Consider the following 6821-nt stretch of genomic DNA (forward strand, 5'->3'; position numbering starts at 1 on the left):
ACCTGATACCAAATTGGTAGGGCTAGGGTTCCTACCGGCTCTACTCCGTAGGTTATACGGGCAAAACAACGAGGGTTGGGGGCGAGGGCGGCGGCTCCGGCGCGTGGGCGCCGTCGCGAGGAAGAAGAGGGCGGCGCGGCTAGGGCAAGGTGCGGCTAGGGTTTTCGGCTCCTCTGGAGCCGGGCAATAGGATAGAACTATCTTTATTGCTTAATTCCAAAAGGTATCTTACAATCTAATATTTATAACCTGAAAACGACTAGTCTAAGATAATTTGTGGGTCAAGCCCTTAATCTACTGCCCAGCGGGCCTCCTCCGGTTGTATTGTAAACCGGTCATAACAGTGGTAATGCCAAGCTGGTCAAACGGTATGTGAGAGTGAAATGCAAACTGGCCAAACTGTTTTATGTCATGTTCCACTGAATATATGCACCATACATCGGGCACAGAATCACTGCTATAGCTTTTCATAGTATTTAACAATTAAACATTAATCAAAAAATGGTCTCATTTTCATTGCACACAAGACAACTTCAATATTACAAGTTTGACAAAATACTAGCATTTCATTCATATGCTTCGGACTAGCCCCACAACCACACTTTGCAAAGAATTACCATTTTCATTGCATATCTTCAGTACTTCTTCGCATGGCAACACACGCACACACAAAATTGATCTACAAGGATTACTTTTCTCCTGTTCCCCCTATATGCTTTGCCATCTTCGAGACCCTTGGTCCATCATCAGGCGCACGGGTCCACCGGATCTCCACGCATAAGGTGCTTGGGAAGGAGCCAGAGGTACACTCCTCTAGAATGTTGTGCTCGGCATCAGTGTCACGGGCTCGGGATGGCCGGAAAGCGAGTTGGAGTGTGGCGCAGTAGTGAGAGAGGCGAACCCTGCACTTTGACAAACTGAAATTTCAGAATGTTGGCTTAATTTCAGAAAATACCTGGCTTCACACAGAGGGTCGAGACCGGCTGCTGGTATCGCATGGCTCTTGGTCGTCGTCGAAGTTCTCAGGAGAGAGTGCAGGCATCTACAATTGCCGACCGACGGGCGAGCAGCGGCTTCTAGCTAAGAGCCTAAGAGGTAGATACCGACGACAGGATAGGGTTCAGACATAGCAGCACAACCTGAGAAGTAGGACGCTGTAGTGGAGGGTGGCGCAGGTTAGCCGATGATGGGAGGGCGAGGAGCCGGCGCTGAGTATTGCTGATTCCTGTGGCCGCATTTAAGTGCGGAGGACTTTGGGCATCGATCTGAGAGAGAAAGAGAGAAGACAATGAGAGCTAGAGGAAAGGGGATCGAGTGAGGAGCGGCGGGGAAGAACAGGGGAGTAACCTTTTTTCAGGGGAACCAGGGGAGTAACCGAGTTTTTTTTTTTGAGCAACAGGGGAGTAGCCGAGTAGATGCGGTGCGTGTGTTGCAGGCTAGGCCTGTTGGGCTAGGCCAATGGGGTTCATGGGTGTGTGTACACGGACAATTTTCTTTTTGCTGGCAGTGTACACGGACAATTAATAAAGGAAAAGTGAACCTTACTTATCTGTATACGTTTTGTCGTTTCTAAAAAAATGTGTATATGTTTTGTCTCAAAAAAATTGTACATGTTTTTTCTATTTGTTTCTAAAAGAAAAAGAAAGGTCCCCTAAAAAAAGGCACGTGTATACGTGTGCATATGTTGTTTCCTTTGAATTTTACCAACTATAAAATGAAATGCACAATAGTGTAAAACGTGAGCAAATTCAAGCTCATTTGTTCTGTTAATTTTTATTTCTTATATGTATCACTATGACTTAATTTGATCGTAAAAAATTTAAAAAAAATCAATGCTTTGGACGAAGAAGCCACCACTTTAGTATTACTACATCTTTTATTTGTACAAATGTATACACGAAGGCGTGCATTGCACGTACACTTTTACTAGTAATCTTATATGCCAAGTCCAGCTACCGTATATATATGTAAGGTTGTGGCCGATTGAAAGAACAACCGTCGGTCTACCAATACATACATTATTTTTTCACGTTCGTTTATTTTCTGTTGTTACTTCCTGTCGAACCCTGGCAGCCCGAGGGTTTGGTGCTCTTTGTCGTTGTGCATTGAAAAACGGTCGGTTTTCCTTCACGAAAGCGAGGGATTCTTTGTTGCTTTGCTTGTAAAGCAATCGTTCGTCGGCACGAAAGCACGATAAGTATCCTGATGTTGCACGGCGATTTCGCGTGCCAACACAATTGGCGACTCCGCTGGGGACAAGAAGAAGAAGAGACACACGATGAGTACCGAGTCCAGAAACGGGAGCGACATCGCCCCGAAAAACGTCATCGCCGTCACACTCGATGATCTGTCGAAAGATGATCGGCACGAGCTTGAACGGGAGCTTGAGAAAGAGAAGGTTGAGAGGCTGAAGATGAAGTTGGCTGGGTACATGAAGACGAGGAACAACATCATAAGAAAGGTAGTTCCGAACCCTTTCGATGCGTCAACACTCAGGTAAAAAACTCAACCGAAGAAATTGCTCATTCAATTAATGTGTCTGTGGCTAGTAAATATGGTTTTGATATAAAAAATACGGCACGTACAATTACTCGAGCAGTAGCCAGTAGATTTGAAGAATTATTTTTTTCGAAAAAGGGTGTTTTTTATTGACTCATATAGTAGCATCGAGGGATACAATCATGATGAGTACACCCGGCCTCTGCATAACTAAGATGTACACAGCCAGCACAACACACACACACAAATGATCACGCCGGCAAAGGCAAAATCATGCAAAGACCAAAGCTATGCCTAGGCGGAGGGGAAAAAACCGAAGCAATGAAAACAACGATTGACGATGTACCATGGTGACCATCGGTCCCAGTCATCTCTTGACATCATAAAGACTCCGAGAAGGGTTCTTCAAAAGCGACGCCTCCAACAAGGGAACGACGCACAAGCGCCACCGTCGCCAAATCCAACCACCAAGGGTCGGCTCACGGGTTTTCACCCTGAAGAGCAAATCTGAGCAAACTCCGAGCAATGCCGTCATCAGGGTAATGACGTAAAGAACGCCGCCATTGCCAGGTATAACCAACTAGGCCAGACCAAAGTTTTCACCCCGGAGCTCTAGATTGGGTACTCGAGAAGTACCACCCAATGGAAATCATTTTATGTTGTAAGGTGCAGTTTAATAAAGATCTTGAAAATTGTCTACCTGGCCATGTACGCCCATTAGTGATGCAAGTCAATGATGGGTATTCTGGAAAAAGACCGATGCCATCAGACAATAGGAGATTCAATAATGTGCCAAGTGATATACATACGGCTAGTGCATTGGCTAACGCTATGCAGCCTCAATAATCTGGATGGTCAGAACTATGTTGATAGTTCGGCTAATAATTTTATTCCTAGGGACGCGTTGTTTTGGCTCCTAGTTGCTTCTCCTATTGTTTTAACTTCGGTTCCACAAAATCTAAATAGCAATAACCGAACTTTTGGGCTTAATTCTAATATGCAACAACCTAATTATCGCTCAGTGGCATATAGTACACCACCACTGCCGTCTGTCGGTACCGGGGTTCCATGTGGGCCGATACCTGATTCATATTTTAGTGGGCTTCCGTTGCAAACTTCGCATGCTTCAATTTCTTTTCCGGAGTTTCTGCCACGTTTTTGTGTTCCATCTGCTCCACAAGCCAGTTCTCTATAGCCCAATGATAATTTTAAAGATCAACTTGCTAGTATACTTTGAGAATTTGGTTTAGAACCTAAGGGTACAACACTTGCATATCAAAAACCATACCCTGATTACTTTGACTCGACACCATATGGTTTTAGAAGACTAGATTTTGTTAAATTACGGGGGAAGATGGTAGATCTACTTTTGATCATGTAGGACAATTTTTAGCACAATGCAGAGAGATCAGCACATCGGATGTTTTTAGATTAAAATTATTTTCTTTATCTTTATACGGTACTGCATTTATTATTTGGTTTACATTGCTTGCTCGTAATTCTATTTCAACATGGGCATAATTGGAGCAAAAATCTCATGAGTATTTTTATAGCGGTGAAACAGAACTTCGGCTTATTTAACTATGGTTAGGCAAAAATATAATGGGCATGTTCATTATTATATTAGAAGGTTTAGGGATGTTAAAAACCGATGTTTCAGCTTGACCATAGCCGAAAAGGACTTAGCTGATCTTACCGTTTCGGGTCTACTCACTCATATTAAGGATAAACTAGAAGGGCAAAAAAGATATTAGATGTTAATCAAGTTTTGCGTAAGGCTTTGGCGTAGGAAAATCGGGCTAAGGAAATTAAATAATATAACCGGTTTAAAGATAATAGAAATAAAGAGGAAGATAACCATGTGGTTAACGTCTTAGATTATAATAGTGATTCGGCTAGTGAGGATGATGTTAATATACGTGTGGCTGAATGGGTTCAAGCGCCAAAGTCAAAGCCCTTTGCATATTCCGCTTTGAAACCTACACCTACTAGAAAAGTCAAAATTAAATACACTTTTGATGTTGGCAAGTGCGATAGAATTTTTAATATGTCAATGCAAAATAAATTAATTAGAGTAAGAGAGGATCATGTAATTCCACCTCCAAAAGAATTAGGCAGAATAGCTTAGAATCTTTTTTTGTCTTTCTGGCGGTATCAAACAGCCACCTAATATCTTATTCGCCTCTTCAGGAAAATGAATATATTCGGAAAATATTTTGAGTTCCGTATGACTTTTTTTTCTCTTCACTCGGACCAGTCCGCCTAGTCGACTTCTTGTATTTTTTCTGAGTTGTGTATCCACTCCAATAATACTATTGTCAAGTATCTTTAGGTATGTTTCTTTCTCTTGTTTGAAAGAGCTTTTGTGTTGAAAATATTCTTACTATTATTGTATTATATTATTTATAGTGAAACAAGTTGAGAAGAGGTTGTTAATAAGAGATTGCCCGAGGAAATAGGTAAAAGAAATTTCCATCCAAGATTTAATAATTGATCCATTCTCATCCTGGGTAAAGTCCATCTTATTGTGATAGAAATGAAGAGAAATAAATAAGCTTTAGTTAATGTAATAAATATACCCATTGTCATTTCCAAAATTCCAACTGCTTTATTCATTTGGAAAAAATCAAAAAAGGATAATAGGGAACGAACTCATCTTTGGTGTTAAGGTGGTAGCTGTGAATAGCCATCCACTACCTGGAAAAGGTAGAAGAATAGGACCTATTCTGGGCCATACAATGCATTACAGACGTATGATCATTACCCTTCAACCGGGTTATTCTATTCCACTTCTAGATAGAGAAAAAAACTAAAGGAGAATAGTTAATAATACGGCGAAACATTTACACAAATAGGTGGCGAAGAGCCGGCATCGAGGTGCCAAACCTTCTCGTCGATGTGGACTCTTGGGGAAGATCAGCCTGTTATCCCTAGAGTAACTTTTATCCGTTGAGCGACGACCCTTCCACTTAGCACCGTCCGATCACTAAGGCCGACTTTCGTCTCTGCTTGACGGGTGAGTCTTGCAGTCAAGCTCCCTTCTGCCTTTGCACTCGAGGACCAATGTCTGTCTGGTCCGAGGAAACCTTTGCACGCCTCCGTTACCTTTCGGGAGGCCAACGTCCCATAGAAACTGTCTACCTAAGACTGTCCCTTGGCTCGCGGTGGCACAATTCTTTTTCTCATGGTACTAATGATTGTAATGTGTTTCGTCGACAGGTGCAATCGGTCATTAATGAAGGACGATTGACGTTCACAGAAGGTTCTAAGATGAAGCTCGATAGCGATCCTTTTCCCATGAATGTGGTCGAGCTTGAAAGTAAGAAAATGTTTATTCGGTCGGATTAGACCAAATCCGCAAGAGAGAATAATGTTGTTGATGATAGTGCTCGTCTAAGGATGATCAAACCAAACTCATTTTATGATAATCGTGCTAAAATCTCATCCATGATCTTGATTTAGCCTGGGAAGCAACATATGCACAGTATTTTGGAGAATTCGGCTAATAATCGTTCTGTAGCTAGCTGGGTGTTGTGTAGCTAGCTGTGTGTGTTCCTCTTCCTCTCCTCGTCGAAAGAGGTGAGCTGTAGTTAGATGTGTGCTGTCATCTTGTAACATTGGTGCTGATAGTGGCTGTTATTCAGATTGAATTAATTGTCATGTTATTCACCAAGTTCACCTCCTCTTGGAGTGTTGATGGGTTGGTTGCTGTGACGATTGTGGCTGGCTGATGTATCTCTGCTGTTGACTCTGCGTATCTACAAGTAGAAATAGTAGTAAGTACTTCCTCCGTTCGGAATTATTCGTTCAAGAAATGAATGTATCTAGATATATTTTAGTTATAGATACATTCATTTTTATGACAAGTGATTTCGAACGAAAGGAGGAGTAGTTTGTGTGGTAGAAGATTCCCAAACCTTACCAATTCTCTTTTACCAAACAAAGCCTAAGAGCATTTCTAGTAGTACCCCTAAACCCTCAAACCCTAAAAAATAACCGCATTTTTACGGGTTGAGACGAAAAATTCCCAAAGAATAAAACCTCTTAACTCTTAAACCTTCAAAAAAATTTAGGGGCTCAACCCCTATTCTCTTTCCCAGCCTGTAGAAACAGGGGTTGGCCAGCCCAACCCCTCCCCGACCTGGTTCCCTCGCCAACGACGCACGGGAGGGAGTTTTCAGCTCCCCCTCCCCGGATTCGGCCGCCGCCGGCCTCCGGCCGCCCTCCCGCCGCGCCGCGACCCGCCGCTCCATCCCCGGCCGCCCCTCCGCCTCCCCGCCTCGGCCGCGCGTCCTTCTCCCCGCCCTGGACGCGCCTCCTCC

The 6821-nt window shown here is 43.1% G+C and overlaps 1 long non-coding RNA gene across 1 annotated transcript; it reads right to left on the reverse strand.

The window, feature by feature from the left end:
• Nucleotides 1-494: 494 nt before the first annotated feature.
• On the reverse strand, nucleotides 495-1467 carry LOC119296979. Its single transcript, XR_005145474.1, has 2 exons — nucleotides 1140-1467; nucleotides 495-902 (listed from the first exon to the last, which is right to left on the reverse strand). It is a non-coding gene; the product is annotated as an uncharacterized LOC119296979 (long non-coding RNA).
• Between the last annotated feature and the right edge of the window lie 5354 nt (nucleotides 1468-6821).

The sequence above is a fragment of the Triticum dicoccoides genome, chromosome 5A (genome assembly GCF_002162155.2).
Source record: "Triticum dicoccoides isolate Atlit2015 ecotype Zavitan chromosome 5A, WEW_v2.0, whole genome shotgun sequence".
Classification (NCBI taxonomy): domain Eukaryota; kingdom Viridiplantae; phylum Streptophyta; class Magnoliopsida; order Poales; family Poaceae; genus Triticum; species Triticum dicoccoides.